Source organism: Spinacia oleracea, chromosome 6, assembly GCF_020520425.1.
Source record: "Spinacia oleracea cultivar Varoflay chromosome 6, BTI_SOV_V1, whole genome shotgun sequence".
NCBI lineage: Eukaryota > Viridiplantae > Streptophyta > Magnoliopsida > Caryophyllales > Amaranthaceae > Spinacia > Spinacia oleracea.
Window position 1 is genome coordinate 110,180,936 of NC_079492.1, and position 17,446 is coordinate 110,198,381.

Below are 17,446 nucleotides of genomic sequence, written 5' to 3' on the forward strand. Positions count from 1 at the left end.
ACCCTGGTTTAGGGGTTTGGGGACGCAATAAGATCCCCGATGGGAGTTCGGGGGTAATGCCCACAAACTTTACGGTATCTGTCATTCTACCTAGCTAGTTGTTTTGGGTTTATTTTCTAGGGTTTTCCGCATCTATCTAGAATGTATTTTGTAAACTCTCTATATCACAACCTAATTGTATTCTGTAATCTGTATTACTCAAGATCAATAAAAAAATTCTCTCCTTTTTCTCTGGACATAACTAACACATTGTTAATGTATTTGTGTAAAGCCTAATTTTCATATATATTGGTATTTGTGATAGGAATTTAAAATTTTGGTGGAGATGGAAAATGATAACATAAAACTAAAGATAATTAGCCGTTTACTTTAAGGCCGTAAGTCCAAATTTGTGGATTTCGCGAGTAACGATGCCGAAGATAAACTACTCTTATATCAGCAACATTCTTTTCATGATTTTTAGTAGTAATTTTACATGGAGCAACGGGATGAACTCGCTTTGTTGCAATTTGTTTTATGAGCATATTGCATACATTAGCATCCACTTCATAGGAAAATGCACTCCGCAATCCGTATAATTATTAATTTAGATGGTCGAATTTAATTTAATTTATATCCAAAGCTTAATACGATGACTAAAAATTTACGAGTCAAACAAAGTACAAGCATAACGCCACTTTTTTTTTCTTCAGTAGAAAATTACGTACCAATAAGTATTAACGCGACTCAAAATTAACCCGTTACTTTCGTATAGATATTCATAGGACCGTTTGTATTGGAGTATAGAACATCAGGTTATAACTAGCTTGTAACTAACTTGTAACTACCTAGTATAAATACAGTAGTTTGTACTATTTTACATTCAATTACACAATTAATAAAATGTAGACTCTCACTCTCTCTCTCTAAGCCACGAGCTCCAAGCTCGTCAATGGCTTCCCTTCTCTGTTCTTGCTTTCTTCTTTCCTCTTCAATTCACAAATTCAACATGGTATCAGAGCGGGACGATCCTTGCTCTTCACTTCCGCACAAAATTTTCGTTCAATTCAACCCATCAAATTTTTTTTTTCCCCCAAATTTTCTCGAATTCGGTCAAAATTCGACGAATTAGGGATTCAATTTACCCTGATTTCTTCTGATTCCATTCAATGATTGTTCATTTCGAATCTTGAATCAAATAATTGTTGATTCTGGATTCCCCAAATTCTAGGGTTCTTGAAGGATTTACAAGAATCTGGCATTGCTGATAGATTCTTGAAGCAATTTGCGTCTCCGTGTTCCTCGGTGGTCTTGAGTTTGTTTCCGTATTCGTTGCTCTCATCTTTACTGGGGATTGTGGTCTGATTTCTTGGCTTCCTCTGTCGATGATGTGATTGGTAATACTTAAAACCCCTCTCTCTCTTTCCGAAATTATTGATGCTGGTTCGTCATTTTTTTTTTTGGAATCATCTCAGTTTATCGCCGCAATTTGAGTTGTTGTTGGGTAATTGTTGTTGCTGCCGATGATGTTTTGTGAATTTGAGAATTGTTAGAATGATTCTTGTTCAATCAATTTGGTTCTCATACTCTAATGGAAGCCTGTTTTGGAGCGACGAATTATGCAATTCTGAGATTTCTTTTGATCCTTATTTCTTTTCTTCACTTGAATTTCTGGTGTTTGTGAGTAATTCTTGGTTAATGTTTGATCTGGGTAGTTCTTGGGTTTACTGAAGACGTTTCTTGAAGGTTTTGACAGAAAAGCTGAGGTTTAATTCCAAAATTCTTCTGTCCAATTACATTTTTATTGTTGATGGTTCTTATGTGAGAACTAGACTGAGTTTTTTTTATGAAATTGTTTCGACCTTCAGATGGATTCGAGAGATTTGAGTTCATTTTCTTTGATGAATGTGTTAGAAAAGGTTTTGGTGCAGTGACCATTTTAAACCAAATAGAGTTACATAAATATTGGGATTCTTTTCTGGGAATGTAGTTAGGAGTTGAAATCTTTTGGAGCTGCTTTACCATAAAACCCAGCCTCAGAGTCTGTTAACCAGTTAGGACCGTGTAAACATGATCCCAGGCTGCATTTGCGTTATCAGATTTGATTCAGTTTTGGAATTGTGGATTTTGAGGGTTTAAAAGCTTACAGTTGCTCCTGGAGAATGGTGTGAGCAATATAGGAATTCAGCACTAGTATTGCAGAAAATGAAGCTTGGTTGTTGATTGTTGGCATGTTTTGTTGCCATTGTTTTGGGTTGATGTTTTCCTTTTCTTTTGAATGTTGGCACGATTCAACATTTCTTTCCTGCAACAGATTTGGAGTTCAGTACCTGTATAATCAGGTCAATTTTGTTCATTTTTCCCAGCAACAGATCTGGAGAATCAGAACCTGTAAAAGCAGGTCAATTTTGAGACCCAAAGAGGTCAGTTTTGAGACCCAAAGAGGTCAGTTTTGTGACCCAAAGAGGTCAGTTTTCATTGATCCATTGTGATCATTCTTTTGATGAGACCCATTGAGGCTCATTTCTTCAAGGCAATATTGGAAGTTGTAGATTGATATGAGCAGTTGGTACAACAGCAACAAAAGTGGCCAGCATCTATGCTTGTTCATGAGGAGTTCTTGGTGCAGAGTTAATGAAGAGTCTGTTTTGAAGCTTTCAAACTGAAGATGTTTATCACCATCTCCAGTTTGAGGGGGGGTATTGGAGTATAGAACATCAGGTTATAACTAGCTTGTAACTAACTTGTAACTACCTAGTATAAATACAGTAGTTTGTACTATTTTACATTCAATTACACAATTAATAAAATGTAGACTCTCACTCTCTCTCTCTAAGCCACGAGCTCCAAGCTCGTCAATGGCTTCCCTTCTCTGTTCTTGCTTTCTTCTTTCCTCTTCAATTCACAAATTCAACAGTTTGGGGTCATGTAATAATCACGGAGTACTTGGTGGGATAAACAATATAAAGGGATAAGACTATAAGAGTAAGGAAAAGAGATTCCACCTAGTATAGCCATGGCAAGTCAAGATCTCCCTAAGTATACTAACATGAATAGCTAGCTTTAATGTTTGTTGTTAAAAAAAAGCTTTTATATATATATATATATATATATATATATATATATATATATATATATATATATATATATATATATATATATATATATATATATATATATATATATATATATATATATATATATATATATATATATATATAACTCCATCCAAAACCAAACGCTCTAGTTATTCAAAAAATTAACTAAAACAAAAGGTCTTGTGCGCACAAGGTGTACAATAAATTTATTGTACACCAAGATAACTTTTATGCAGTTTTTCATAACTTTAACCTATTTTTCTGTAACTTTTATATTATAAAATAAAAAAGTTGATAGATAAACATTTTAAAGGGTTAAATGATTAATTTATACATTATTAATGATATTTAAGAAATAATATCAAATGGTCTTGCGCGCACAAGGTGTACAATAAATTTATTGTACACCAAGATAACTTTTATGCAGTTTTTCGTAACTTTAACCTATTTTTCTGTAACTTTTATATTATAAAATTAAAAAGTGGATAGATAAACATTTTAAAGGGTTAAATGATTAATTTATACATTATTAGTGATTTTGAAGAAATAATTTTTATTCAAATGAAAAAAGTTGTCATTAAAAAATAGATAACTTTTACATATATAAATGTAACTTTTAAGCATTTTGAGCCAACTTTTACTCCGGTGTACAATATTTATTGTACACCCATTGTAAATAAGAATTTGTTATCATTTAAAAATAGATAACTTTTACATATATAAATGTAACTTTTAAGCATTTTGAGCCAACTTTTACTCCGGTGTACAATATTTATTGTACACCCATTATAAATAAGAATTTGTGTAACTAAAATAAAAGTCAATCCAGAATCAAACAATAATCTGTTTTTTTTTATATTTACGTAAAAAAAAGACAGGAGACTTGTAAATAGAGAAAATAGGTGAAATAAATTTGGTATAAACTTTGGTTCAAAGTCCAAACCGCTCTCATAAAATTAAAATAAAAGAAGAGTTTGATTCAAATATTGTGTAGAAAAAAATAGATAAAAATATTGGGATATATTTCAACGTACATGCTTATGGGATTAATTTTTTTTTTGACAGCTAGTAAAATAAATCAAAATACCAACCCTGTCCTAATTTGTGAAGCAAGGATATGGGTTGGCTCAACAATATTTCTAGGCACCTTAATACAGACAACATAATGAATTGAATCCGCATGAGAGTGAATTTCCGTGACAATTTGAAGGACTCTGTAATTAGCCTTTGAGGCTTGATTAAGTACGAAAATGGCTTGCTGGCAATCTGTTTTGATTATGATGTTTGATGAAGACTTGACTGCATCAATGAGGGCATAAATAATGGTTGTACACTCAGCTTGAAGTGGGCAGGAGGCACAAATCGGAGCACCACCTTTGATTTTATTGCCTTCTCTTCAATCTTCAGTCCATGCTATTGCAGCACCCCAGTGTCCTTGTTTCCGCCTTTTCTTGTTAACCCTCGCAGCATCCACCACCATGGTTAAGTGGCTTCTTGACTTTGGCTTTCCAGCAATCCATACCTGCAAGAATTTGTTAGTACAAAACTGATTCTCGATGTGTAAACCTGGCGTCGAAGGGATTTTCTTCCAGGTTTTACTTTCCCTTTCGTTCCATTCTTTAGAAAGAGTAATGATCCGAGATGGGGCAGCGCACTGTCCTTTGAAGATGACTTCATTACGATGAAGCCAAAGAGCCCAAAGAATTGAGATGAACTCAACGACTCTCTTTTCATCCTTCCCATCCTCTTTGAACAAGATAGGTGAGGAATTTCACAATCCAAAGTGTGAGGGGGTCGAAAAAGCACGAGGCTAATGCGTGACCTCGTCCCTCGTGGGTGTGACGTTTCTTTTTGTCAAATCAAGTGTAATTGGATTTTCTGTGAGTTTACACCCAATTGACTAGTAATATAGGAGTCGCCATTCAGTTTTTAACGACAATGAGAAAAACTGACAAAACCCGGTTATCGTGACATAAAGGGAGTGCAATTATGTTTGACCACGACGGCCATAGGTTCCCTTGTGATCCCTGGTGTGGGGATCTCTCAACATACACCCGCAAGGTAGAGATTGAGAGTTCGGGGGACTGTAACTACCGAGAGGAGTACTCGCTCGTCGATAACTCCAGAGGCACGATATCCTTACTAGCTCAGCATAAATAATTGAAGGGACATGCGTTAACTATTAAACTAATCTGAGTTGATTTTAACAATATGCAACACATAATACTAGATCGATCGCGAATATCTGATTTAGATTGTTTTAAGGGACCTAGCATGATAATCCAATTTCCCAAAATATTATCTTTATTAGGCGTGATAGAACAATCAGATTTAATTAGTTTAACAGTTTATAAAAGGGCGAGGAAAGCAATTAAATCATGGAAAAGGGACACATTACGACGCACCCTTGAGAGGTGCGTCACAGTTCTCAGAAAACTAACCACTTTGACTTTGCTATTTCTCCTTTTATTTAACGAATCTCAAGTTACGGGACAGGATACGTTCTGTTCGATTTTTGGATCGATTGCGACAGAACGCGGGATCAATTTCGCAGCGTGAGGCTTAGGCCTTAGGGGTTGGAGTCAATACTCAGAATATGAATTGTGTGTGTTCTTTTCACGTCGAACTTGGGGCTATATTTATAGAAAAGAGTTCATGGAAAGATAGAATTTTAGAGCTCTAATCCACGAGGAATTAGGAAAGAACACGTCCCAGGTAATTTCAGCTCCCAGGGCTGGGCGCCGAAATCTTCGGCGCCCAGAGCCAGGCGTTGAAAATAGGGTCTGGGCCATTTTCTTTGTCAGATTCGTACTCTTAGAATCCGGAGTGTTCGAGACTTGTTCGAGTCTTTTAGTGCGTATTAACTTTATGACGGGATGCGTCTGGGCCCGTTACGAACTCTAGGCTCGTTAGGATTTTAATTAATACGTAACTCTTATTTTCGAATCATATTAGGAATAGGATTCCTCTCACAATTTCTATCTCATTTAGGATTTATGTTGGAGTGCAACACCTAATTCTGACAAGTTTCTATCTTTTATGACTTGCCACTTTTAACAACTACCCATTACGGCAATTACTATTTTTAGCAGGTTTCCATAAATAGCATGTTTCGGGTGAAATCAAAAGGGTGATTGAGATTCGTTATTTTATAGGAGATGCGTTGCCAAGTGGAGATTTATGTTCTCATCATCGAACCTTCCCTTTCGGGAATGGGGACAAAAGTAGGTGTCTACAGTTAGCCCCCACTTTGACTGAGTCTTGGAGTAAGACGATGGTCAAAGTATTAGACGGAGTGCGTCACACAAGTCATGGTGACCTGTTTTTGCGAGGGTCTCATGAGCCCCCGAGTGATAACATTTGACTTAAGGGTCATCACTTGAAGTGTCGACATATCCCTCACGTGTCATTGGGATTTATCAACGGATAGTATAGAAACTCCCTCACTTTGTCATTGGAAGTATCTAAAGATGGGTAGAAACTCCCTCACTTTGTCATTGGGAGTAGCTACAGATGTTTTCGAAATCAAAGCTATAAAGTGTAATTGGGCCTGGCCAAGCCCAATCACGAGGTAAAGATGTTTTTAAAGATTCTCATTTTCAGGGTTAGCTAAACGAGAAAACCCCCTTGTTTTTATGGGACGTAAAACGAAGGAAAATCCAGCACATCGTTCTTTTTTGGAAAAATGGAAAACCAATCCTTTAATTTTTGGAAAAAGGGAAAGCCAATCACATCGTTCTTTTTTGGAAAAACGGAAAACCAATCCTTTAATTTTTGGAAAAAGGGAAAACCGATCCTTTAAATTTTGGAAAAGGGGAAAATCGATCCTTTAATTTTTGGAAAAAGGAAAAACCGATCCTTTAATTTTTGGAAAAAGGGAAAACCGATCCTTTAATTTTTGGAAAAAGGGAAAACTACTCACATCGTTCTTTTTTGGAAAAACGGAAAACCAGAAAAAGTTACCGCTGCAGCGACTAAGGACCTGCGCGGTTAGTGACGCAGACCCCGCCGGCTAAAGATGGCGAGCCTGTCCGCTAAGGGTGGATACCCCGTCCGATAGAAGTGGACGAATCTGTTTTTGAAATTTGAAAATAAGGACCTACGCGGTTTATGACGTAGACCCCGCCGGCTGAAGATGGCGAATCTGTCCGCTAAGGGTGGACACCCCGTCCGATAGAAGTGGACGAATCTATTTTGAAATTTGTTTGAGCTTTTTGAAAATAAGGACCTACGTGGTTTGCGACGTAGATCCCGCCGGCTGAAGATGGCGAGCCTGTTTCATTTCGTTTTTGGAGATTCTATTTTTCGAGAACTGAGGACCTGCGCGGCTAGTGACGCAGACCCCGCCCGCTGAAGGTGGGCGAGCCTGTTTTTGTTTTTTGAAGAACTTATTTTCTTTCGAGGGATGCTCGGATTTGGTTGCAACCTGAATGTGGGTTGACAACGTGCTTAGACGGACCATTGTCTTGTGGTCATCATCTTTCATGGTTTTGAGCTAGTCTTTACGGCTCAATTTTGCCACTACCTGGTTCCTTGATTAGGGGACCATGTATAAGTATCAACGGCGAACTTTGTCTTGAGGTCGTAAACCAGTTTTATCTTTTGAGACATCCAGACACAGGACTTCGTACAGCGTAGTCTGGCAACATTGTTTTACCTTTGCATAACATATATTTTCTTTTGAGCCCCCAAGCACTCGTGCTTGACGGTCATTTCTTGTCAAAGAGGTTCCTTGGGGATACGCATTCTGTAATGTCCTTGATCGTGTTTGGGATTGTGCTCGTAAGTGCGAGCGACCCTTGTAGTGGTGTGCTACTCTTAACAAAGCCGTGAGGTGCGACTTTCAGAAATCAGCAATTCTCGAGTCGAACGGATACGGCAGGGCCCTATAGAAGTCAGGGGCCTTTTTTTTGGGTCTGGAATCATTTTCGGCGCCCATGCCTGGGCGTTAAAGATTTCGGCGCCCAGCTCTGGGCGCTGAAAATGATTTCTGGCGAGGTTTCTTGATGACACAGTTGGCCTCTTGTTCGTTCGTTTTCTTTTTTTTCTTTTCGTCTAGAGATTTTATTTTTGGAACGAACCGTTCATTTGAGATCACCGTTGATTGGTGAATAAAAATTATTTCTCGAGAAATCGTAGCCGATTGGTGGACTACGGTGTTTGTCGTTTTTGGGCGATTATTTAAAGGGACTTTCACTCTTAAGGCGTGCAGTTATTGCAATAGTTGGGCGAGTCTATATGGCCCGAGGAACATACCTTGAGTCGTAGGACTTTGATCGCTCTTTTTTTCTTTTGAACGCGTTCGTAAATATTTAGAATGATGATATGTATGTGCGAACGAGCGTTCATAGAATGGCCGTTGCGTGCGGTCCATTTATCAGTTTGCTTGAATCATTTTTTTGAGCAATGACTGATTTTGAATAGTTTGCTTAGAAGCTTGATAGGGTTCAGGCCCATTCATGAAGTGGGCTCAAACATCGTGCCCTTTCGATTGTTCAAACATTTGCTTCGAGATTTTTTATTTTGCTATGGTTGTTTCGTAGCTTGGAGCCCCCAAGTATGTGTGTTGGGATGCTTCCTTTTGGCGTACGATTTTGTAGGTTCTTTCGAGAAAGATGCCTTGGGGTTCCGCTCGTGTAGGTGCGAGCTATCCCTTCCGTGGTAGGTAATATTCTGCTACCTTTAATCCTTAATGTAGAAGTCGTGTGGCTTGCATTTTGAATTTGGGCGATAAGTAGTCTTTGCCTCTTTTACACGTGCTCTTGGTCGTGCCTACATTAGTGCAATATGCCTTACTCTTTTTTTAGACTTGTACCGTGGGATGGTTGAACTTATGGTGCGACGTAGGCTTGTGTGGCCTAACAGCGTGTCTTAGAACATTCCTCCAGGTATTGAGATATCATTATTTTTTTTTCTTTTTTCTCTTTTTTTTTTTTTTGCATTGGAGTATTTCCTCACGCCTCGTTCAGGTCCTCGAACAAGTGTAGCACCTTTTGCGTGGGTGTGCACGGCTTACTATTCGTTCGATGCGAGGATTCATAGGTGTTCCTTTTTTGTTTATCCTCGACAGCTTTTGCCTGGAGTTGATTTTCAGCGCCCAGAGCTGGGCGTCGGAATCTCTGGCGCCTGGTCCTAGGCGTTGAAAGTGCGCCCCAGGCAGGACTTTCGTTTTTGCTTTGGAACGACGTAGACTGTGTAACGGGCGCTTATAGGGCGAGCGTTATGTGCAGTAGTTTGACCGGAGTTTTGGTGACTCGCGATTTTCAGTTACCCTTGATATTGGGGTGACTTTACATATTCTAAGTAGTGCTTTAGAATTTGGGAGGGGTTGTAGCCATTCTAAGGTTCGTTTTACACGATTAAAGTTTAGGATTGTGCCCCTATGACGTGTGTATAGCATTAGCGTCGAGAATTTGCGATAAAATCGTCATTTCGAGCATTTTTAGAGTGTTTTTCTCAAGCCTCCAACTGTAGCTACGGATTGGCTTGGTGCTATAATGCTTTGCATACGTTTTTATGCATTCATGGTGACATGGATCATGAATAGTTTGAACCAGACTCGTTTAGTGCGAGGTACGTTCGAGTAGTGATTTGCTACTTCTCTTGTACATGTCTTATTGTGCGACATTGCCTATAGTCAAGGTAGTCACATGTTGAAGTGTGCCTTGACCAAAAGCTAGGTGCCTTTCTTTACCCATAATCATATTTAGAAATCTTTTTGACTCACTTGCAACATCGAGATAAACGCATACTTATCTTAAACCAACGACACTTTATTATGTTCGAAGAAGTCCTTGAAAATTATTTGAAATCCGAGTCCTACTGTGTACAATCCGAGGTGTCCTAAGTAAGTTGACTTATAGAAGGGTTCGTACAAGATTACATGAGTGAATCAAAATACTGTTACGATTTTTGGAATGCTGTCTAAGGATTTGCTGGAAGCCAAGGTGCAGGCGTCAAGATATTACTTGTGCCCGTGTGGCACATGCGTTGGGCTTTTATGGCTATCTTTCCAGAATTGCGGGAATATAAACCGTTTTCAAGTTGACTTAGATTTACTTGGTGTATGTCTGTATAAAAGGTCAAGGTATACTTACTTCCTTCCCTATCTCTTTCATTTCAATTTTTTAGTCCCCAGTTGCTATTATGTCTTCCCATTAATGATGCTTTCAGATTTCGATTTTAGATGCCCGTGTCATATGTCTGAATAGGGTGAGCCTTGGTTAAGTCCCAAGTCCTTTTGACAATGTCTGATTTTTTCAAAGGGGATTCGCAAGCATTTGAATTACCATGAACGGGTGCCCTGAGTTCGAAGGAACGATGGGGCGATGCCATAGAACAATCCTCTTTATTGCAAGCTTACTGCCTTTACTACTTGTTGGCGATTGTGACTGTGTCTAGTGGTGAAAGAAGGTCTTTAAGCGAACAACTATGTCTAGTGGTGAAAGAAGGTCTTTAAGTGAGTTAGTTTGCTTTAGGGAGGGTCAAGTCGAGTACTTTAGAGGTCATGGACGCTTGCGCTAGCCCCCATTCAATTGAGGCAAAGCGATCTTTTGAGTCTTGGCTAGGTGCCTAGGAGTGTGAGTGCTCCTTCTGGCAAGGGTACGTGCCCTTATTATTTTTCGATGTGTGCTCATTAATTTTGGCATCTTGATGACTTGAATTCTTCCTTTGACTTAAAATTTTTCTTTCGACTTGGGTTGCAAGTAATTAAATTTCAATAAGGGACTCTATTTCTTATTTTTGTTATTCTATAGGCTCTAACATTTTTGCAAATTGGTTGGACCGAATCATGGATTTCCTACGTATCCGCCTTAAATAGATTTAATTTGGAATCAGGTCTTGCGTAGTTCTTAGCCTAGAAAATGGTTTCTTAGAATGCCGATTTTAAACAAGTACGTTCTGAGGTGGAAACATATTATTTGAAACGGTAGAATAAGTGAAGTTTATTATTATTTTAATCTGCTGCCTTGCCGTAAGCCAAAAATTTGTTTTATATTTTTTTTTGAGTACATGTATTTTTTTGGTGGTTCGTATTTTTTGGTGGTACGTATATCTGAATACGTGCTGTACCCCCCCAAGTGTTCGTTATTGTTCCGTGTATGTGCGGATAAAATGACGAGCACTTCTAGACAAAATTTGGCGAGCAGAGAGATTCAGCGCTTAGGCTGGGGCGTTAAAGATTTCGGCGCCCAGCTGTGGGCGCTGAAAATGATTTCTGGGCGGATCTTTTTTGGTTTTGTGCCAAATATTTGTGAATCTTTTTTGTGCGCTAAATGTTCTTTTTCTTTTTAGACGAACTTTAAAGGCGCTTTGCAAAGTTTGCTTTTTTATTATTTATTTTTTTATATATATTTTTTTTCGTTAGGCGTAGAATGTACTTTTCATTTGTCTTTCTTTTTTTATTTGTGACTCAAGACGGCTTGAAAGATGGGTTGAATGAGATAGGATAATTTGTATAGGTATTGGTCAAGCATGAGGATTACATCTGCTAGGACTCACAATTTGCAGCCTCAAGCTAGTGTCATGAGTTTACATCAACCAAGGACAATGAGTAGCATGGGGACAGCTCAAGGGTATATCAACAGGATGTATCCAAACAAGTTATATGGTCATTATCCTAATGGTGGTGTAAGAGCAGGTTTGCGCTTTGGAAATAATGGGTATGACGCACGTGTCAATGGCCGTACGTGGTTTGCAGTTGACAACAAGTTCAAGAACAAGAGTGGAGGTAATGGTTTCTTGGGTTATGGCAATGAGAACATGGATGGGTTAAATGAGCTGAACAGGGGCCCCAGAGCGAAGGCGTCTAAGAACATAAGGATTGGAAATGGTAGACATCGTAGAACTTTATGATTTGGATTGCTTGACTCAATTCTTTTCCTTTGTTTACTTGGGTAAATTTCGCACTTTGGGAGGTACAGGCTAAGTATTTCATGGCTCTTTTCGCTCTCCCTTTTCTCTTTCTCTTTAAGTATTTCATGGCTCTTGTCGCTCTCCCTTTTCTCTTTCTCTTTTTTCTTTTTGCTTGGGATATCTCCCCAACATAAATCCTTCAAATTTTTTTTTATTTGGGCTAAAAAGTTAGTTGGTTGTGGTCTTTGAGTCACGAGGCGAGACTGAGTGAGCCTCGTTTGGTAGGCCTATGGTGGACCTTTAACTTTAGTAGGCCTAGGGTGGACCTGTAGCTTTAGTAGGCCTAGGGTGAACCTTTAAATTGTCTTACTTTGCAAGCGTATTTAGTCGTTTCTTAAAATGTGCAAATAGCGTAGATTCAAAATGTTGTTTTTACTTTATTGAAATTTAACGAAAGAATTACATCGAAAATAATTTTTTGCTTCTTTTCAGATTCCAGTTTTCGGGATTTAATTGGAAGTTGTGATTTAGACTCGAACTTTCATTAATCTTTCTGATTATAACCCGTGTATGAATACAAGGAGGTGGCCTAGACTCAAAATAATGACGTGGCGTAAGCCTATAATACTTGACCAAGCAACTCTCAGACTTAGGCTAATTGGACCATAACTTTCGTTGGTTGACACTTTAGATTTTAACCCTTGGGTGTTCATTTGTCATGCGCCATTTTGCTTAATGTTGGCAAGGTAGTTAATTGGGGAGATCGAATTTTCATTTTTGCAAGACTAGAATCATTAGTGCGGCTTCTCTCTTAGTGTGTATTGCTTTACCCCAATGGTAGCCTTATGGCATGCCGATTTGGGTATTTTCATGGTTTGTCATGTTGCATTCATGGAAAATCTTTTAGTCCGTACTTTAGGATTATTTCAAGGAGCGAGTGGCTCGAGAGGACTATGATAGTCGTGACCCAATGTGATCATAAGCCTTGAGGCCATTAATTTTTGCTAATGGTATTGACACCTTAGGTTCACTTTGAGGGTTGTGCGACTATGGGGGAATGATTTTCAGAATGTGACTGCTTCCATTTTGCAAATACTATAATATATTATTTTTATTGGTGAGAGAGAGTATTGAGGCCGTAGATTCTTAGCAAGGGATGACAATTACATATGGGTGCTTATTGATTAAAATGTTAGGAAGGGAGACTCAATATGGTTTAACCTTTTAACTTGTAGAACGACTCCAAGCATTAGGACCGATTCTATGGATAAGACAACTAAGACTTAGGATTTAGATTGTACTTTGGCATAGCCTAGTCTAGACTCGGATTTATTTATTTTTATTTGAACATTATTTTTCCTTGAAAACTTCATTTGAACATTATTTTTTGAATACTTTGCCCATGTGACATTCAAGGTTATTTCAATTAGCGTGCTCGGTTTTGGAGCCAAACATTGTCGTCATAGGAGGCCTAACAACGACACAAAGAGTAATTTTATTTTGTACAAGTCGCTTTTAGAATCGAGTGCCTTTTCATACGCCCTCGCAGCAATTTTCACGAATTTTCTTTTACTGCTACGTATACTTTATGCGCGGGCATCGAGGCTGTTGTGCCTGACCAAAAGGCCAGGCAGCAACTTCAGCGCCCAGCGTTTGGGCGTGAGAAATATTGGCGCCCAGCCAGGGGCGCTGAAAATGCGTCCCTGACTGGTAGTCGTATTCTGTTCGTGTATATTTTTTGTATATGCGACTTAATTTTGCATGCTTGCCTAATAACGTCCTTTACGCGTTGTGCAGCATTGTGGGATTCGTTACGGGCCCTCCTGAGCGTCGCTTATTTTTGTGGCGATCGTTCGGGGTTGCGGAACACGTATCTTGGTATAACTCTTTGGCCAATTGGTTTATGAATGTTTGGGCAATTTTTAAGGTTGTCGGTTTTCTAGCGTTTATTTGTCACACACAATCATATAATTCGCTACACATACCTAACATTACATCATGAGGCAAAATAATAATAATATGTCATGTAGTTTATGATAGGCTTCTATGGGTAGTATTTGCGCCGGCTTGGTACCGCTTCTATCGCAGATCCAACACATTCCCTGGTCGAGGTAGTGCCTTCAACAGACGAATTTCGCCCAAGAGGCCAATCACGATGTAAGCCAAGGGGGCATGCACCAATGAGAGGGACCTAGTGGGCGAGCGATTGGGTTTGGGACGGGTGTACTACTAGCGAAAGTGCCGAGTGGACAACATTCGAAGCGTATGCACCCCCCGGTTGGCGATGGGTATCCTTAGTCCCAACTCCCGAGATGAAACATCCAAGGGAGCCAAGATTCGTTCTGCGGTTCTGTCCGTTCACATTAATATGCTGATTTTCAGGTCGTCCCAACTTGATGGGGAAATAAACGCGGGGTAGGATCATTTCACCCTTCGTCTATTTTGATTACCTACGAGCACGAGTATTTCCTTCACTATCCCCAGTGGAGTCGCCACTGTGAGGGGGTCGAAAAAGCACGAGGCTAATGCGTGACCTCGTCCCTCGTGGGTGTGACGTTTCTTTTTGTCAAATCAAGTGTAATTGGATTTCCTGTGAGTTTACACCCAATTGACTAGTAATATAGGAGTCTCCATTCAGTTTTTAACGACAATGAGAAAAACTGACAAAACCCGGTTATCGTGACATAAAGGGAGTGCAATTATGTTTGACCACGACGGCCATAGGTTCCCTTGTGATCCCTGGTGTGGGGATCTCTCAACATACACCCACAAGGTAGAGATTTAGGGTTCGGGGGACTGTAACTACCGAGAGGAGTACTCGCTCGTCAATAACTCCAGAGGCAGGATATCCTTACTAGCTCAGCATAAATAATTGAAGGGACATGCGTTAACTATTAAACTAATCTGAGTTGATTTTAACAATATGCAACACATAATACTAGATCGATCGCGATTATCTGATTTAGATTGTTTTAAGGGACCTAGCATGATAATCCAATTTCCCAAAATATTATATTTATTAGGCGTGATAGAACAATCAGATTTAATTAGTTTAACAGTTTATAAAAGGGCGAGGAAAGCAATTAAATCATGGAAAAGGGACACATTACGACGCACCCTTGAGAGGTGCGTCACGGTTCTCAGAAAACTAACCACTTTGACTTTGCTATTTCTCCTTTTATTTAACGAATCTAAAGTTACGGGACAGGATACGTTCTGTTCGATTTTTGGATCGATTGCGACAGAACGCGGGATCAATTTCGCAGCGTGAGGCTTAGGCTTAGGGGTTGGAGTCAATACTCAGAATATGAATTGTGTGTGTTCTTTTCACGTCGAACTTGGGGCTATATTTATAGAAAAGAGTTCGTGGAAAGATAGAATTTTAGAGCTCTAATCCACGAGGAATTAGGAAAGAACACGTCCCAGGTAATTTCAGCGCCCAGAGTCAGGCGTTGAAAATAGGGTCTGGGCCATTTTCTTTGTCAGATTCGGACTCTTAGAATCCGGAGTGTTCGAGACTTGTTCGAGTCTTTTAGTGCGTATTAACTTTATGACGGGATGCGTCTGGGCCCGTTACGAACTCTAGGCTCGTTAGGATTTTAATTAATACGTAACTCTTATTTTCGAATCATATTAGGAATAGGATTCCTCTCACAATTTCTATCTCATTTAGGATTTATGTTGGAGTGCAACACCTAATTCTGACAGGTTTCTATCTTTTATGACTTGCCACTTTTAACAACTACCCATTACGGCAGTTACTATTTTTAGCAGGTTTCCATAAATAGCAGGTTTCGGGTGAAATGAAAAGGGTGATTGAGATTCGTTATTTTATAGGAGATGCGTTGCCAAGTGGAGATTTATGTTCTCATCATCGAACCTTCCCTTTCGGGAATGGGGACAAAAGTAGGTGTCTACACCAAGTAACCAAATTGGTCCCAACAGACCCACCTAAGATTCCCAAGTTGCTCGATTTCCAAACGTGGTCACTTATCCAGCAATTCCTAAAGGTGTGTGCTGATGATTCCGGGTAAATAACGCAAAGTGGGCAGGTGACATCCACATTAATTTTCCGCTTAAGGAGGTTGTCCTTTGTAGCAATGGCATTGTTAATGAGTTTCCAGATAAAAGGTTTCCATTTTGGGAAGATTTTGCGCTTCCACAAACACATCCAAAAAGCAGAACGAGGGCACTGACTTGCAGATATATTGATAAGGTGCCAGTAGCTCTTCTTAATAGACATGTCACCGTTAATTGAGTCACTCCATCTAAACTTATCTTATTTGCCTTCCGTGGGAACTGTTGTTTCGAAGATGGTGGCAGCGGAGGTACGAGTGAAAAGTCTCCTGATGAGGGGGCGTTCCATCCTTTGAAAGGGGAGATTAGGTCTGCCACCATGGAAATATCTTGCGGGCAAGGTTGATGCTTTAGAGATAGCAGACTATTACCAGCCCAAACATCAGCGAGATCATGTGAAGACTTTCCATCTCCGATAATCTTCTGAAATCCCCCTTCAATTGTGCGATACTGCCGACAAAACTTCGGCCCGCCCAGGAAGCATTATTCAGCGAACAACTACCCATACCTAGCTCAACTGGTCTTTTACCATATTTTCCTCTAAACACACGACTCGCCAAAAGGGTAGGACAAGAGTGGAGTCTCCAAGCTTGGTTACCAAGTAACGCAACATTGAGGGTTGCAACATTTCTAATGCCAAGGCCACCATCTAGTTTGTGCTTAAAAAGAATTTCTTTTTTTTTCGCCAATATATAGGGCATTTGTCGAATGAAGAGCTCCACCAGAATTTCATTATTGTGGCAATAATTTTCGCAGAGAGCCCCTTTGGAAGTAGATACATTGAGACAACATGAGTTGATAGTGTAGACAAAATTCCATTGATCAAAACGATTTTCCCCGCTTGAGAAAGGTTGTTAAATTTCCATAAGTTATTTTCTGAACAATCTTCGCGTGAATGGTAGATAGAAGGGTCGTTGATCGTCCATCAATGTCTATTGGGCAGCCCAAGTAATCCCCAAGCTTATGCTTACTTTTGACACCAAGTGGCTTCCTCATAATACGAACATAAGTGGAAGGGGTATTAGGGCTAAAAATGATAAAGGACTTATCAATATTTATCATTTCTCCGGATATTTCGCAGAATTTTTGTATGCAATCACGGAGCACCCCACAAGATCTTGGGTTTTCCTTGAAGTAAAACAAAGCCTCATCAGCAAAAAAATAAGTGAGGTATTGAGGGTGCCGACCTTGCAACGTGTAAGCCTGTGATTTTCTTTTTGTATTGAAGCCAAGAAAGCCTTCTAGGGAGAACCCCCATACAGAAAATGAAGAGGTAAGGGAATAGGGGATCCCCTTGATGAAGGTCGGTCGTAGGATGGAAAGGAGCAGTTGCCTCCCCATTTACAAGTACAGAGCAAGTCACCGATGAGACACATTGCATGATGAGTTGTACCCATTTATCTGGAAAAGCCATGGCAATGAGTGTGTCTTTCAGG